This window comes from Gorilla gorilla, chromosome 3 (genome assembly GCF_029281585.2).
Source record: "Gorilla gorilla gorilla isolate KB3781 chromosome 3, NHGRI_mGorGor1-v2.1_pri, whole genome shotgun sequence".
In the NCBI taxonomy this organism is placed as follows: domain Eukaryota; kingdom Metazoa; phylum Chordata; class Mammalia; order Primates; family Hominidae; genus Gorilla; species Gorilla gorilla.
In genome coordinates this window covers 177,830,857-177,849,873 of record NC_073227.2, presented here as the reverse complement: position 1 = coordinate 177,849,873, position 19,017 = coordinate 177,830,857, and the positions used below count along the sequence as shown (strand labels likewise).

The 19,017-nt window shown below is 34.9% G+C and overlaps 1 protein-coding gene across 3 annotated transcripts in view; it reads left to right on the top strand.

Moving 5' to 3' along the window:
* PDGFC (platelet derived growth factor C) overlaps positions 1–19,017 on the top strand; it is a 210,243-nt gene that overhangs the window by 165,176 nt on the left and 26,050 nt on the right. The gene's annotated exons all lie outside the window — the stretch shown is intronic.

Here is a 19,017-nt window from a genome sequence, read left to right as displayed (position 1 = left end):
GTAAAAAGTACTGCATATTTTTTGGTCAGAAAACTGCGTCAATTAAACCATACCTATTTTTAAGTAAAATATACAAATCTAAATCTGAATTTTTAAAGTTATTTTAGTCTTATATTTAGAACTATTCTTCTTGAGTACAGTGCTATTTGTTGTTTTTTTAATATCTATGAGATTTGAAGATTTTCTTATTCTCCCTCCAATTTGGTTAACATTATGAAAAATGATTACCACTGATTTTTCTTAAATGGTTTTATTGAATATTATATTTTTCAGTCTCTTAGTCTAAGGTTTCTGATCCAAAGTAATGATAATGTTTACAATAATTTATTTACTTTTTTCCATTTAATGAGTATATCAGTTTATATTAAGAGAATTAGAAGTTATAGCCACCATACAAATTGAGTCAATGTATATTTACCCTCTTTTTCTTTGCCTGATAAGCTGGGCAGGGGGTGGATGAACTGAAGAGTACTTTAACTCACAACACTTCAGTGAACTTCATCTTCCTTTAAGTTGCCGCCTGATTTGTTCTATCACTTCTATGATTTTACATTTTAAAAAACTATGTATAATCAGTGATACTTGTTTGGTTATTGAATCTTGTTTATTCTTGTTATTAAATTATATACAAAGATTAATAATATAGTATAGTATATAAGTATTATAGCCACATTATAACCCCCACTGTGTGTTTTTCTTAATGGTGATTTTGTAAATGACTTATCCAGAGTTCAGAGGGCGTACTGGCCAGCATGCCCTGTGGAAGGGTGTAGGGTTTCTGTGGGGAGGGGTTAGAAGGACACTTGATGCCTGAGGTGCTATTAAGGAATGCATGACTGATTGCCAAAGTGGTTATTAATTATGCAGGATATGGTGAACAAAGCAGCACAGTGAATATTGAAGTGAGAGGGGGAGAAGAGGAGGGAGGATATTTTTTTTCATCCCTTCTGACATATGCCAGTAGGTTATTTCACTGTTAATATCAAGTCAAGAAAAGTCTTAACTGAAAGCCAAATTTGCTTTTATGTTCAGGTTAAGAAAAACTCCAACCAACTCTCAAACAAGGCTTCAAATATATTAATTCACTTTCTTTCCTAGGAAAAAAAGCAGCATGCCTGGAATAAAAATACTTAGAGCAATATAATAACACCAATCCTACAGGAAAAACATTAGTGGTGGGATGTACTCAAGATTTTTTTAAATGTTAAATTTTCATAACTTATTGCATTGCATTCCCCTATTGTTAAACCAATTCTAATAAGTCGACATTTATTTGAAAACTTACTTAAAAATAGATTTGTATTTACCTCGAGAATTAAGAAAAAATTTGATTCTTAGAATTTTTTTGTATTTAGAGACTGGAAGAGGTATTTCAAATACTATTTATCTATACTGTAGTCTGAAGCACTTGTTGAATGATTAGATTTTTATTAAAATATACAATATACATGTATATTTATTCAAGGAGTCTTGAGATGACAGTATTTTATTGCAGCTAGGAAATTATATAATTGCTATAGAGACTAAACTCTTACTTGGCTAAGAATTGCTTAATATATTTTTCAATTCCACTTCTCCATGGGCACAATGCTGTCTTTCATATGACGATCATGGTGTCTCTGTTTCATTTCTACTGATTCCTTTTGTTCCAATTAATTTCTTGCTAAGAAAAAATTTCACAGATGCTATGATTTGTAGTTAGAAAGAAAAAGGCAATCAGCACTATGCAAGAATGGTAAATGGCAGACAGATTATTGTAAGTCATTTTATAAGAGGGTTGTAAATAAAATCGTAGATTAATTGAAAACTTGAGGTTTGATTGATTCATATTTTATAGCTAAAGCCACAAAGATTTAAAAGCTTGGAGTTAAAATGGCAACCTCACAACTCTTTCCATCTAAACCTGATGGAAAGAGTTGTTTTCTAGAAATAAGTATGGTGCAAGTTAAAATTACAAATTAAATAGTTTTTCTTCAATATTCCTACCCATTCAATACCCTAAATCCCTTAATTGATCAGATATTTGTTGAGAAAATTCAAAGATGTATATAATATCTCCCTTAGTCTCTGATAACTTATCTCGTTTTGGAGGAAAAAAATACCTATAAAAATGCAGTATGTGAGTGTCATGTTGAGTGGTTTGGAAAGATTTTGAGAAGGAAGATGGGAATGTGGAGAGCAGAGGGATGTCATAACCCTTAGATTAAAGAAAAAAATCAATAAGCAATCAAACAAAAAGTCCAGGAGCTATTCAGTATAAATTTTTTCTCAAATGTGTTATAAAAATCTCTCAAGAGCTTATTAAAAATGCTTGTTACCAGGTTAGTCAGAGATCCTCATTTTCTTGGTCTGGGGTGATACTCAATTATCTGTGTTTTCATCAGATATGCTTGGAGATTCAGTTGCTCTAAACTATAGTTTGATCAGAATATGATTACTTTTTTTTAACTTGCCAACATTAGCAGTTATTTATTTATTTGTTTATTTATTTTTACAGTTACTTTTATTTCAAGATTTTGGTGGATTTTTTTATATTCAAACAAATGAATTTTATATGAATAGATTGGAAACTCTGCACACATATTTAATACATGTGTTCTCTTTATTTTTCAGGGTTACAAAAAGAGTGGGACTTTCCCATAAAATTAGGTAGATATATTTCAGTTTCTAGCACTTGTATTTATTGTACCAACTCTTCCAAGCATTATATTAAAGACTATCAATTTTGTCAACGGTCAGTGTCTGTTACCCACAGAACTATGAAAGATTGTCCTCTGCTGCCTTTTCTGTTCAACACTAAACTTGTTTGGTAATTCACAGATGACATAGTTCCAGCATTGAAGCACAGTTCTGGAATAGATATTCATTCATTCTACAATGTTAGACACTGTTAGTAAAATAAGACATTTCCAGTTGTCAAGAAATATTCTTTCATTTTCTGTATACATTTTTTACATTTAATTTTAATTTTGTCAGTTAATTTTGCACTTGTTTCTAAATGACAAATATTTCTCTTACAAATTTGTTACAAAAATAGCAGTTCATACCACTTTCCCCTTCCTAAATGATTTTTCTGCTTTTGTAGGCAGGCACTTCCAATTTTTTGAAATAACTCTTTTGAATTTACCTCTAAGACTCTATTTAACATGCTTTTATATCTACTTCTTCACTCTTTTACAAATTACCTATCGATTTCTCACTGGAAGATGAAGCCATCTTTCACTTTCTGTCACCCTCCTGCCTTTACCACACATACAGATATTTCCCAGCACCCCATCCTCTATTATATCTTGATTATATCAAATCCAAATTCATTGTGTACATTATGGTGGCTCTGTAGTCATTTTTCACAGCTGAGCCATGAACTATATACCATGACTACATTTCCGTTTCTGTTCTTTTTATGTTTCCCTTAGAATTATTTTTTGGCTTGTTTAGCTTTTATATTCATCACTGATTCATCCTGAAACTGTTCCTCAGATTGTGTAAATCTCCTCTCAGTACAATCAGACACATTTGGTTTTCTAATAATTTCGTCTTCTTCAAGAAATCTTTGCTGAAACCATCTGGCCTGCTCCAATGTGGACTGCTTGCCCTTTAGAATGGCTGCACAACCGTCATCCTTGCAATCTCCTTCTGCCATCATCCTGAGTATTCCTTTTGACGTTTTCTTGCATTAGATCCTCTGTTTGCTGGATCTTTTGCCTTACTGTGTCTCAATTTACTTCCTTGTTTGCGAAGAGAGTAAAACTTCCATGAATATACTGAGAAAATGGAGCATCAGAGATAAAATTTTTGCAGCCTTGCATAACTTAAAATGCTCTAAGTATTAACCTTCAAACTTAAATGAATTCTGATTAAGTCTAGAATTTAAGCTGGCCACTTAAAAGTTGATTGGACATTCTGTGCATGTGGATGGGCTTGCCCACTATTGTCTTTACTGTACTGTGTGCTGGCTTAGTCAGTTTCTTCAAAACACTCTGATTCCTCTCATCTCTTTTCTAAGAGTATAAATGCTGGTTACCAGTGTTCTGAACTAGGAGCTGAGTTGATTAACACTGAGATATTTGGCATTGTATATATCTAATATATATATATATAAGTTTTGTGTATGTAAAATGTATATGTGTGAGTGTGTGTGTGTGTGTGTGTGTGTGTGTGTATGTATGTTTCTACTCTACCTTCTCCATACCCTCAACTCTGCTTGGGTTTTCCACAGAACAAATCTGAACTGTCTTCTGCCAAGAGGAAAGCAGATTTGGGGTATCTGGCAGTTTCATTAACAGATTTTTAGTCATTCTTTTATTGTTCCTTTATGTATATTTGATTGCTTCTTGTCTATGCCCCTGCCAAATTTTGCAAAGCCCACCAATCCAATGACGACACATCCACCTCCTTTTTAGTTTTCAGAATTTTATTGCTGCTGACTCCTTTCTGACTTTCTTTGGCCTTAAGGGTGTAAGCCAAAAAGTATGTGAGACTGATCTCAATCAATTTAGAAGTTTATGTTGCCAAAGTTAAGGATATACCCAGAAGAAAACAACACAGAATCATCAAAACAGTCTGTGGCCCATGCCTTTCTCCAACGATGAATTTGAGGGCTTCAGTATTTAAAGGGGAAAGGTGGGCTAGAGGGGAAAGAGGGAGTATATAGTAACCACATGTTGCAAGAAAAAGGGGGCAGGTAGGAAAATAGACAATTGTGTATTTGTCTCAGGCTCACTAATTTGGCTTTTTGTGTAACATAAGGTGAACATAGAGTAGCTAGCTACCTGTCAAGATATTTAACCTTTTATCTGTCGCTGTCTACTTAGGAACAAAAGGAAAAGCAGTGTCTTGTATGACTGAGGTTTCAGCTTAATTTTTTGCTTTTAGCATAATGAATTGGGGTTCTGAGTTTTTATTTTCCTTTCACAAGTGATTATGCATTTTACAAACACCTTTAGAATTAATAATTTCAGGAGAGAACAGAGCCACAATTACCATCTTTGCATTCTTTCTTTATTAGTGGAATTCATATATTGATGTTCATATTAAAGATTGACTTTATATTTGATTAATAAAATATTCAAAACACTGCACAAGTATATTAAGGACATAGTATGTGCCAAGTGCCATGCTGTATAAATGGCTTCCAAGGAAGAACTCTCCATTTCCCTCCCATGCCAGATAAAATGACCCCTAGTAGGAGACGCTTTGCATGATTATCCTAATATCGTGTTTACTTTTTTTATGCAAGAAAGGCATATGTAGACGTTGGTACTGTAACCTTCCAGGGGGCTCTTTTTGTCAAGTGCCCAGATAGAGCTGATTTATCAAGACAGGGGAATTGCAATAGAAATAGAGTTTAATGCACATAGAGCCAGCTAAACAGGAGGCTGGAGCTTTATTATTACTCAAATCAGCTTCTCCAAAATTCAGAGGCTAGGGTTTTCCAAGGATAGTTTGGCAGGCAAGGGAATGGGTGCTGCTGACTGGCTATGGATGCAGTCATAGGGGCATGGAAATGGGTCCTTTTACCCTGACTCTGCTTCTGGGTGGGGGCCACAGGACCTGTTAAGAGTCTGAGTGGAGCTATTGGTCATCAGAAATGCAAACGTCTGGAAGGACATCTAAAAGACCAATCTTAAGTTCTACAATAGTGATGCTATCTGCAAGAGTAACTGGGGAAGTTGCAAATATTTTGACCTTGGGAATAATGGCTCATAATCCTTTACTTCTACACCTTAACAAAGTTCAGGCTTCTCTCATCCTCCTAACCTCATAGTGTTTCATTCATTTTACAGTGACAGTTGAGTTTGGGGAAAGGTGTATTAAAACTTAAGCTATAAACTAAATTTCTCCCAAAGTTAGCTTTGTCTAGGAATGACTAAGGGCAGTTTGGAAGTTAAAGGCAACATGAGGGTTGATTAAATCAGAGCCCTTTCACTGTCATAATCTTCTCACAGTTACAATTTTTGTAAAGACAGTTTCAATATTGGTGAGCTATTTAGCATGTCTTGAACTCTAACATTAATGTAATGTCTAGTTGTATCCACTAGGATGCCAACCCTGCTTCATTCATAATAACATGGCAAGTGTCACCAAATGACTTACCATATGATCCACACATTTGAGAAAATGCTACTCTCATCAGTATTCTCATAAATAATCAACAATTTGCCTATTTTAGTAATGCTATTAATATATTTAAATGCTTTGAACATTAAAACTAGAGCTTTTAAAATTTTACATATCTAATTCAGATGATATAATTGTATTTTTATTTACTTAATATTACTTTGAAATCACATGAATCTGATTTTGTATATAACTTTCCATTTTTATGTCCTCTGATAATCTTAGAACAAAGCTAAAAGATAAGTATGATTAGTGTTATATATTTCTAAAGATGTTAATTTTGAAAGGCTCATATATTTTAAGCTTTTGGAAAGAAAATGCTTAATTGTATCAATTTGAAAATACTTGAGTCAGGCAAAAGAGAATGAACATAGATTAAAATAAGTGTGCCTTATGGTGGTTTTAAAAAATATATTATTTAATCCCCATATTGAAATATTACTACCATTTTGTAGATTAAAACTCAACATATATAGAGTGAAGAGAGTTCTCTTTAAAATCAGACTGCCTCTTGACTGGTTTGGAAAATAGGAGAAAGATCATTGAGAAAGAAACAAAAATTTAAGATCTCTTCTGACCATTTTTGTTTTCCTGTTAAAACACCTGTATACTATTCCTGTTGATTATGATGTCATGGATACTTTGGTAACTTTGAAAAAATGGTGAACTAATTAGAATTTACCAATTTTTTTTTTAGTAGTGACAATGGTGATAAATATTGAGGGTTAAACTGTAGTGTCTCCACACAGTAATCTATGAAATTCAAATCCAAACAAGAAGCTTTTTTAAAAAAATGTCACCTGGAGTCTAAGAAAAAGTAAAAATATGAATGCAGTCAATATTTTTCTTATCAGTCATATTTCATCAATATTAGCAAAATTACCCAGTTCCATGATGTATCTTAGCAATCTTGTCAGTGCCAAATTTTTCAGAATTGTATTCTTATAGAACCTTGTAAGGGTAAAATTTATGCTAAGAAATAGGAGAATAAAATTGGAAAGCAAGTATTTCTAGTGAATAGGCTGTCTTCTATTAAACACCTCAGAATGTGTCACTCTGGTATGCAAAAGACTCAGAGCATTTTTAGTTTGAAATTATGCAATCTGTGCACAGTATTTGAAATATCATAGGCACTCCTACAGTAAGTTTGGAGGGGAAAACACAAATCTAAGGACTAATACAATTTTTTTTCGGCTTTTTGCAATGTGACCACATGTAGGCCACCAAAGGCCTCAGAAAACTGAGGGGGGAATTTCCAAGATGTCTTTGTGTCTTGGCCCCAGGGCAAAGGTCCTGTGTCTGCATAGATGTTACCACTCTAGTTAAGTCAGGTTTTGTGTAAGTGTGAATAAAAGCCATTATGGAAATACCTGGCTGATGCCTTTCCTTGTGCTTCTTCACCACAAGTAATTATTCAGGCAAGAGATCAAGGTTGTCATCTCTTGCTTTAAAGGAGTACATGAATTATCTTAGGTTCTTCCAAGGCAGGTTGCTTAAGAAAGCTAAAGTTTATACTAAAAATTTTGTTTTATGGGAAAATAATAGGAAAGACATTGAGGTAGCAATTATCTAAGACTCTAACATAAAATCTGAGGTAGGCATTGGACATAAACGTAGAAGGCTCCAAATCAGCCCAGGCAGCTTCCGATACCTCCTCTGAAATTGGGTTTTTAAATTTGTGTAGCATTGCTAAAGAGGAAGTGCCTTTTTTTCCAGTGGAATAACATTCTGATAGAGTTGAATTTTAAAAGGGCACTTTTCTGCTGGGTACAAGTTAATGAAATAGCATCAAGTGTAATTAGTTTTTTTAGAGAAAGAAATATGCAAGCACTGAATTGTTAGAGAGACAGAGAAACACTGCATGCCAAAACTTGACTTTCAATACCTGAGTGAGGAGGTATTAAAATATATGACACATCCTTTGGATGAGATTCTTGAGAAGCCATCTCAAGCTTTTTGACACCAATATTTTCCTTTCTTTTTGGAATATGATGAGTGATGTTTTGTGGTATCCTAATCCTATTACTGATAAAAGTAATATGAAGAACTCTCACTTCTACCCAGGCCTACAGTGTTTTGTTTTGTGTTAAAGTCAGGGGAATTCTAATAGGATTCCCAATTACGTGAAAGAGGTTCACTTGCCATTCACTGTTTCCTCTACCTTGCTACAGTCTTTATTTGGCATTAAGAGCAATGGCATAATTTCATGTCACTGAGCAATTTGCAGATTTTAACTCTCTGAAAGGTCATAGAGGCTTTTGGTGTGATCTTAGACCTTGCTGTTCTGATGCCCTTTGCGTCTGATTTTTACTTCTCTTAAATGAAGTTTAGCCTAAAGCTGCCTCTTTAAGGTTTTGTTGTTGTTGTTTTGTTTTTGTTTTGTTTTGTTTTGTTTTTGTGACGGAGTCTTGCTCTGTCACCCAAGCTGGAGTGCAGTGTTGCAATCTTGGCTCACTGCAACCTTCGCCTCCCATGTTCAAGTGATTCTCCTGCCTCAGCCTCCTGAGTAGCCGGGATTACAGGCGCCCGCCACCATGCCTGGCTAATTTTTTTGTATTTTTGGTAGAGACAGGGTTTTACCATGTTGGCTGGGCTGGTCTTGAATTCCTGACCTCAAGTGATCCACCAACCTGGGCCTCCCTAAATGCTGGAATTACTGGCGTGAGGCACCGCGCCTGGTCTCCTTAAGTATTTTAATGTCGGTCTAAAGGTTTCTTCTTACATAATGAACTGTAACCTAACTGGATGTGTAAACAGACTGTAATCTACTCTTGTAAGGAGTAGCCTAGTCTCAGCCAATCACAGCAGCCGTACTTCAACCGCTCGCAGGTGACCAACTCCAAGCTTGTCCAACCCATGGCTCGTGGGCCCCGTGTGGCCCAGGACGGCTTTGAATGCGGTCTAACACAAACTTGGAAACTTCCTTAAAACATTATGAGATTTTATTTTTGTGATTTTACTTTATTTCATTATTTTAGCTCATCAGCTATCGTTGGTGTTTATTGTATTTAACGTGTGGCCCAAGAAAGTTCTTCTTCCAGTGTGGGACAGGGAAGCCAAAAGATTTGACATCCCTGGAACTTTAAACCATGTTCAAATGCAGAGCTGTGACCAATCCGGCTGTTTCTGTACCTCACTTCTGTTTTTTGCGTATCACCTTCCTTTTTCTGTCTTTAAATTCTGTCAGACCACCTGACAGTGCTGGAGTTGCTCTGAACCTATTCTGGTTGAAGTGGGGTGTGGGCGAGGGGTGAGCATGCTCCTTAATTCACAAGTATTTTTTTACTCAATTAGGCTCTGTTAAATTTAATTGTCTGAAGTTTTTCTTTTTTTTTCTTTTTTTTTTTTCTTTTAGACTGAGTGTCGCTCTGTCGCACAGGCTGGAGTGCAGTGGTGCAATCTCTGCTCACTGTAAGCTCCGCCTCCCAGGTTCATGCCATTCTCCTGCCTCAGCCTCCCAAGTAGCTGGGACTACAGGCGGCCGCCACCACTCCTAGCTAATCTTTTCGTATTTTTAGTAGAGATGGGGTTTCACCGTGTTAGCCAAGATGAGGTCTCAATCTCCTCACCTCGTGATCCGCTCTCCTCGGCCTCTCAAAGTGCTGGGATTACAGGCGTGAGCCACCACACCTGGCATTTTTCTTTTAATACTTTCTTCTTTGTCTTGCAAGGTTGTAGCAAATTGTGACTTCGCTTAAAGTAAGCATTCATTTGACTTAGAGTTATATGTAATTTTCTATAAGTTTGTATTAAGTTGATTAAAAAAACCAACAGCCTATCCATAGTAATAATGATAGTATGCATCGTTTCTTGAATACTTACTATTATATTGGGTTCCTGCTGTAAGTCATCTCATTTAGTCTTTTCAGTAACTCTATGCTAAATCATCACCATTTTGCCTAAGAGGAAGTACACTCAGAGAATACAGCTTGGCTGAGGTTCAGAGAAAATAAATGGGAAAAATTATAGTGAAATCCGTAATTTCAACTACAGCACAATGCCTCCCAACCAATATTGCTTGAAAAGAACTTACTTAAGTTTTATTTTGAGATAATTGTAAATTGACACCTTTTGTAAAAAAAAAAAAAAAAAAAAATACAAAGGGGTCCTGTATACTGTCCGCCTAATTTTCCCCAAGGATAACATCTTGCATGAATATGTAATAGTATACCACAACCTGGAAACAGACATTGATACTTGGTACAATTCACCAAACTCAATAGGAAATTATGAATAAATAAAAATATAAAACACTATGGGGGTACTAAATAAAAGTATTATATAAAAAGATTTCATTTATAAGTTAAAAAATGTTTGATTAGTGCATAGTTTTAAAAATGGCTCAATCAAGAATATCAAGAAGGAGGGTATAATTTTGTATCACTAAATGGCTTTAGAATATTAACTTGGGTAAGGAGGAAAACTTTTTTTCTGAAGTAGGTAATCTCATAATCTTCATCTAAAACTCTGCAGTGTGGTGCAGAACCATCATTGCAGCTTGGAGCACAACATCTATCATAGATTAAAGATTACAAAGTCAAAAATAATACCACAAATCACTCCTCTTGATGTGGGATTCAGAGTAAACGTGTGAAACATAAATAGTCACTATAAATAAATCCATGAATGAGGCTCTGCTGCCTCCACGACAGAGATTAATGAAGTTTTAGGATACTAAAAGCTCAAGATATAATCTATAGCTTTAAACTGATGTCAAGATTCAGAACTGATTGCTTTAAAAGCCCTTCATTTTTCTAGAAAAGATTGATGACTGTAGTGCAGCTAAATCTCTCCCATGCAAAATTTATGTAATTTGGTTCCAACAGGTATCTTATATGGTAGTTTTACATATTAAATTTAACTATACAATATGTAAAAGTTAAACTGTTTTCAAAGCAGTCCACATTAACACATGATATTTTCAAAGTATTTCTTAATTTTAGAATTCACTGGAAGTCTGCTCATGAACATATTTGGGGTTTGTAGCTGGACCATTAGTTAACTTGAGTAGTTCAGGTGGAGAATCATAAAAATTATGTACATATTGGTAAACATTTAATTTTAATTTTACCACTCATCATTTAGGGCCTGTACTTTTTTTTTAAGCAGGGATTTGCCAACTGGAGTTGTGTTGTATTTCTTCCAAAAATTATAGCCACAATGCCTCAATTATGACTTTCAGTTTGGTTTTCTTTGAGTTAAATTGAAAACTTAAAGATACCTTTTAAAGCAATCTAAGTGCAGAAATCCTCCATGATTTTATGAGGTTTTCCTTCCTGTATTTCACAGTTATCTCTCTCATACCTGACTTAACAGCAGTTTTTTATAGTAACTCATTTTATATGGAGTCCTTCCAAGGCATTCGTCTAAATTTTCAAAGAAGCAATAACTCATATTTAATTGGGTTACATAATATTTGAATAACTTAGTAATTAAAACAACAGGTGCTAGTGACATAAATACTTTTGGGAACAAATACAAGTGTCTCTTGGTAAGTGTAAGATTTAACTGGTGGAAACAGAAAGGATGCCAGTAAGCAGTAGTATTCAGTGAGTTGTCAGTGTCAACAGTCAGTATGCTTCACATGCATAGGAGAAGTGGTTAAACCAGCGATGGCAATAGCTGCTGTCCTTTGTCCTTTGTTCTGTTTCCATCTTGATACTGCATGATATGTCATTGGAAAATCGTAAATTAAATGCATGCGGTCAATAGAGAGGTGATTGGTAATGTGTCTTGGTATATATATATCCAAGTAGCTAGTAATATGCTTGACAAAATGTTGACATTTAATATATTTTTGTTCTCTTCCATGATTTTTTTCTGTAATTAGCTTCACTAGTTTTCAAGCTATTTTTCTATGTAGTTGCAGGCTACTCTGAGTTTGAAGGAGTGAGTGTTCTACTAGAATGATACCCTTTAATAGAATTCCAGATGAAGATATATAATTGGATATTTTTATCTTATTAATAAAAAGCAAAAGGTCTTGTAAAAAATATTACTCACCAAAGTAAAGGAAAAGCAGAGTTTCCTTTTCTTCCTGTCTTCCTTCCTCCCTCCCTTCTTTTTTTTCTTCCTTCTTCTCTTTCCTTCTTATTTTTCTTTCTCTTCTTGAATGCTTCCCTATCTTAAGCTACTTCTTGGTTTGTGTTACTTTGAAAGCTAATATTTCAAAATTTTGTCCAGATTTCCCTACTCTAATGCTTCTTTAGGAAAGAGGCAAACTTTTTTGTTTTTAAATTCTGTAAGTTAAAACAACTCCTTAGTTAAAATCACACATTCTATTTTCTAATATATACCATGCTCTTCCAATATAGAGCATGTCCTGATTTAAGGAGAAAGATGGTTGAATGTGTAAGCTGTAAGCAGCTAAGCTGCTTCAGCTTTCCCAGTGTGTCACCAACCCCAGGGCTATGAAAAGATCAAGCTGAAGAAACACAGTTTAAAGTTATCTCAGGTTTATTTTCCTTACAAGCTGTCATAATCCACACATAGTGCACAGTCAGAGGTGCTGGAATAGGACAATGTTTTATGATACAAATTACATCATCCATGTTAACAGTAGTACTTACTCTTCTAAGACCTTGGATGCTACTAAGGTATTAGTAGCTCCTCAGTTACTGACCTTAACCAAGATCTTTACTGAATCTCACTGCAAGGGTGTTGTGTTCTTATAACCTTGAGTGCTTCACATTTGGCTTGAATTCCCATCCTACCACGAATCTACCTATATAAACCTGGGCAGTAATTTTTTTTAATCTAAAAATGTGAATGACAAAAATTTCTGCCATATATTATTATGAGGATTACTATGAAATGCTTAGCTCAGTGTTTAGCATGTAGTAGTCAACAAGTATGTGTTACCTTTATTTTAAGGTCAGGTTTATTGACATGTTCTGATTCCAGGCCACTGCCCCCCGATTGGTATTTTAAAAATTTTTTTGCCCAAGACCCCACTATAAGGACAAATTTTAAAGTGTGATCATGTATACACACACATATAACATTTTAAAGTCTTTTATATATATATGCACATAATTCATATGTATTATAAAATAGTACTTAACCTTACTATATGAAATTGTTTTTTTTTTTCCTCAAGAATGCTGGTCACAATGCACTAAATTGATTTCACAACTCCACTAAACATGTCACAATGTGAGTTTGAAAAGTCTTAGATTGTAAAAGATGTATCATTTGTACGTGAAAGAGTATGCTCTTTGGTCATTTTACGTCCCTTTCTGGGAAAAGATTGTATAATAACACTAAAATATGTAAAGATTAATTCTTATAGTCACCAAAATTGATATTAAAAATAGTTTCCATTATAAACTGCTACATCTAAAATGGATTTTAGAAAATCTAGATTTTAAAGTCTTCTAGCAACATCTGACTCCTTTTAAGAATTTGTGCTTCATGATAGCTTTTCAGAATTTTACTGTTTAATGAAGATAGGAACTATTTATTGAATGTCTACTTGTATTCTATGATATTAAAATAGACAGCTTGTTGAAATTATGCCCTGTGGTTGAGTTTGCTTCCCCCTTATTTGAAGAACTCATCAATCTCTAGTACAGGAATTTCAGGTTCAGTTAGTAGTTTCTGATTCAACACTCCAGAGTCCATCTGTCCCCTGTAACTGTTTGGTGCCAATGGCAATACGCGGAGGTGAAGGTGAGGGTTTCCTTCATACCCTCTGGAAATCTTTAAGTTTTCAGGGAAACAAAAGAAGAGGCAAGAGTGATGACTTATGGATGGCTGTCTCGTTGTAGTGCTTATAAAATGCAGGTGTGTGAAATTTGTTCTCTGCATTATAATTGGAAATGCAGATTAAAGGTTTTGGAAACCACAGTTATTCATTGTTTAGATAGGTCTGTAGACTTCCTGAACTATGCACACTATGTGGAATTGGCCTTTAGTGGTATTTGCTTTGTGTATTAATGGCATTTCTGCCTGAAGATAATGGCATTTCTGCCTGAAGATAATGTATTTTTGGTAGAAATAACTTGTCATTCAATTGAAACATTTTGCTTGTGAGATGCTGGAGTTTCAAAATATTTATCTGCTCATGTATGCACACCTGTTTCCCTGCTTTTCTGTTTTCTGATCTTGACACATTTGTTTTTGTTTTTAAAAATGTGCTCTGTGATTTTTTGTGGAATGTGACTTTTACATTCTAACTCAATTCCAAATTGGCTCAAGTGTCCCACCAATACACTGCTTGTTTAATTCATATTATGAATAAATTATATTGACAGTTGTCTTTTCCTTCATATATTTGGATTGTACCTCCAGTGGAACCTGTATTTTTTATACTTTTATCCAAATTGTATATTATATAGATATTAGTATTTATTTAATCACTTTCCTAACCACTCACCCACCAGATTCAGTGTGCTACTTTTGAATTTAGAACATTAAGAATTTCAGTTCACTGGTCATATTTGTTTTAAGCAGACAAAGATCCTAGGCCTTTTCCTTGGACCTTGGGATTGAGAGAAATTTTTTACAGATGTTAACCATGGTGAAATTGCTTTTTAAATATCCCTGTTGATCTCTTTGAATAATAAATGGGAGGATTTCATTAGATATATCAAAGTTTCCAGGCTTTCCCGAAATATATTTGAAAGTTCATGGCCAAATGGAGATTAGGTTTTCAGGCCAATCCTAGGCAAGGTGTTAACATTGCTGTTACCACACTCATATGTATTACTCAGTGAAGACATGTTTTTAATATGTTTTAAGATTTGTCTTTGTAATGCATCTTTGTAAGGTTACCACAACTAATGTGTTTTATTACTCTTAGGGAAATTTCAGTGTGGTACGTGGGATGCTAAATAATTAAAGCTAAATAGTTAACATGTAGGAAACAAAATAAATACATATAATTTTGTTTTAAAATTTAAATGTGTAAAATCTATGTTTACACTGCTTTGTATTCAGCAGATTTTCCCCCAGTTAATGTGTGAATCAGTTCTTTGAAATTCAAGCTTTATCTTAAATAATTCTTCTTTATTAGGTCATTGTAGTACATTCTTTACATTATTTCTTCTGTTTTTTTTTTTTTTAACTGTCCTAAAGCTGTTGTTACTATATGCTTGATTAAAAGACAATTTGTTTTTGAGGTTCTCTGAGCTTGGATATTTTAAAGCATGTCAGACTCAACATAATCATTTCTGAGTTTCCACGTTAGTAATAAATACACAATAAGCTGGATATCAACAATAATAATTGTACTCATTTACAGGAATGATGGCAATTCATCCAAATGTCTTGAGATCAGAGCCTGTCTTAACCTTTGTATTTTCACTTTATAGTGGGGTACCTAGGACATAGTAAGCACTCTTAAAATTTTAAGTGAATGAATGGATGATAGATCCATCTTTCCTTGGTGTTCTGGTGGCAGAGACAAATGTTCCTGTGACAGCAAGCAGCACAAGGTCATTAAGTAGTACTGGCTGGGAAAATGCCAGGCTTTGCATTGTATTGTGGTAAACCAAATTCCTGAAGCCCAAAGCCAGAGAGCCGCAGCCCTAAGCTCCATATGAATGTTGATCCTAGGAAAAATCCCTGGTGGTTTGCCTGAGGAATCATTGGCACCTTCAAGATGTGAAATTGATGCCAATGTAGGATGTAAAATGCACAAGCCAGGCAGGAAAAAAGATTCAGATCATGTGGAGTAATAAAAAACATCCAAGTTCCTACCCTGTGCCAGAGGTACTTAATTTATTGGCTTGCCCCGTTCTCAGTATGGCATCACAATAGCTGTACCTAATTTGTATTGTGCCTTTCATGTTACAGAATATTTCACGTGCACGAACATGTTTAGTGAATAATTAGGATGAAAAAATCTCAATAAATAATTGGTATAAGTTTTGGAGTTCACATCTTGAGGTTAATATTTTTGTTGAGAAAAATTGGGATGGATAGAATTTGCAACAGACATACATTGATTGCTGATGACCAATTTAGGGGGAAGATTGTCTTGTGTTGTTAATATTTAAACATGTTTATTCTATCCAAATTCATAAAGTTTCAACATTTGAAGAAATCTTTAAATTGTTTTTGCTTATCTTCCATCTGATTCAATCTCCTTTCCTCTCAAACAAAATGACTTTGTGACCATGGCATAAAATATAAGAATTCATTGTCTCTTAGCTCTTAAGTCCATTCCATTTTTAACTAATATTGTTTTTAGAAAGTTCTTTCCTGTATTAAACAAAAATCTTTCTTCTTTCAACTTCCTCTCACAGGTCCTTATCTTTCCTTTGAAGCTACTTGCAATAATTTTATGACCTTCACCATTGCTAATAATGTATGCTTATTATGTTTTAAGATACAATTATGTGCATTAGTTTATTTGAGCTGCAAAACAACCCATTAAATTAGATAGCTTATGTGTTATTATCTGTCTTACAGATACATACACTAAAATACAGAGAAAATAAATAATTGGCCAGTGATCACACTCATAAAATGATAAATGGTGAATCCAGGGCCTATGCCCAGGTCTTCTGATTTAAAATTCCATGTTCTTGCCATGATACTATGTTTCCTCAAAGTATTCTTTCTTTTTTTTTTTTTTTTTTTTTTTTGAGATGGAGTCTCACTCTGTCATCCAGGCTGGAGTACAGTGGCATGATCTCGGCTCACTGCAAGCTCCGCCTCCCGGGTTCACGCCATTCTTCTGCCTCAGCCTCCTGAGTATCTGGAACTACAGGCACCCGTCACCATGCCTGGCTAACTTTTTTGTATTTTTATTAGAGACGTGGTTTCACCGTGTTAGCCAGGATGGTCTCGATCTCCTGACCTCATGATCCGCCTGCCTCGGCCTCCCGAAGTGCTGGGATTGCAGGTGTGAGCCACTGCACCCGGCCAGTATTCTTTCTAATTTTTAGTGATGTCTCATAAAGTCTTTACTTCTTCAGATTATATATCCTCAGCTTCTTTAGTTTCTCGACTTTGTCAGCCACTTCTCAAGTGACCTGATTTTCAATAAAAGCAGCTAGATGATGAGTGCTAGCTGGTGTGTGTGTGCATGTGTGTGCACACGTGCAGATCTTGAGAAAAGTTCATAGACTTCTGGCTGGTATTTATAAAATGTTTTGTAGTTACACCCAGTCTTTGAATGCCCCCGTACACACAGCTATTTTTTGTTTAGCTGAGTCTATCATCTTAAGTAAAATTTTATGTATTTTCATAAACAAATTTGTACATCATGTGCCTTCTCAGAGGCAAAGAGTTTTCAAGTGAAGAATTATAGGCCTAACTCTTTATTTTCTGTGTTACTATTTTGTCAAACCAGAAAAATGTATTTTTTCTAGGCAGCTGTTTAAGAATCATAAGTTTTTCTGTCTGCACTCTGTATTTGATTAGAGGGAAAACCTCACATCTTACCAACTTCATTCATTCTGGCTAGCACAGAAAATAAATGTTTTCAGATTGTAGCAGTGGATTCAATAAAACGAAAGTATTTCCAGTGTTCACTTAGAAACTGCTTTGCCCAGTAGATACAGGATTATACCAGGATCTAAATATCAAAGGAAGAGGTTACCCTTGTGTCAACAATTATATAATTCTATACTCAAAACCCAAGAACAAACTAACCACTTCCTAAATTATGAATAGCAGTAGCACAAGCTGAAACCACAGTTGATCAGTGCATATAAAACCACAGTTTTCCTAGTACTTGTATATAATTATTTTCATATTTTGCACAAAATAATCAGAAGCCAGAAAATATTTCTGCATCAGTGAATAAGGAAGACATTTAGCAAGATAAATTCTTTTAAAGTAACCATTTCCGAAAAATGGTTTTAAAAACAGCATTGTATTTGTTGCATGAGCATTCATATTAACCAACTTAAATAGTCCTCTTTAAAACTGATTTCTCAGAAACTCTACTGCTTACACTGAATGTTTCAAGTCCCTTGAAGCTAATACTTTGAACCAAATACCGTTTCTTTGAGGCTAATTGGTTAGAAGATGATTAAAATTTGGATTTGAATTTCACCAGTTTTCCACATTGAATAAAAAGCAGCATTGAATTCATTGTGAAGACAGCCAATTGCTCAGTTCAAGTAAGGATTTTTGGCCCTGCTAAGTTTCTGATACTGAAATTTAACTTTTTAATTATTATAAACTTTTATCAACTTGTCTTCAAAAATTTCTAAAATACCAACTCATGAATTTAATCTCTCTTTGCCAAGTTCTTAAAGGGCCTTAGTAACAAAAGTTGCTGTTGATCTTGGTAGCTTTTCGGGGTTCTGGAGATTCTCTGTGGACACCCAGGCATTATTCCTTCAGCTTTCCTGTGTATTTGTCTTTCTTTGCTCTCAATGTGTTCTGTGTGTGTGTTTTTTTTCTCCTATCACTGCAGCATTTGCTTAGTTTGACTTCTTATCGGTGAGACTCCTTGTCGGAGATTATTGGCCAGCACACTTGATTTAAGAACGCTCTGGAAATACTCAACCACAGAATTATGCCCCCACACCATGAATGTTGTCCATGAATGAAATGCTGTTGTCATTCTCTAGACCTGTTTTTAGAGTCATATGTTCTGTAGTGCTACTGTTCAGACACTCGGCATCTTCTTTGTCTATCTTCTCTACTCCTCTCCTAGACTGTTACCTTACATTTTCCCTCTCCTCAAGCCTCTGGCATTATTTCTTCCATCCTCACTCTTAGATGGTAATTTTTTTTCTCTGTCACAAGGAGATTACAAGCAATCAGAAAAGGACTTCTGAACACTTTCCTCACGCTACTTACCTGCATGTCTCATTGGCCCTCAGCAACTGACTTTCCTCCCAGTGACCCTAGGCGAACACTGTTTGTCTTCCTTACTCCATCTCATTCATCTCTTGACCACTCAAGTGTGCCTTCTGCACTCTTCTCTCTCTC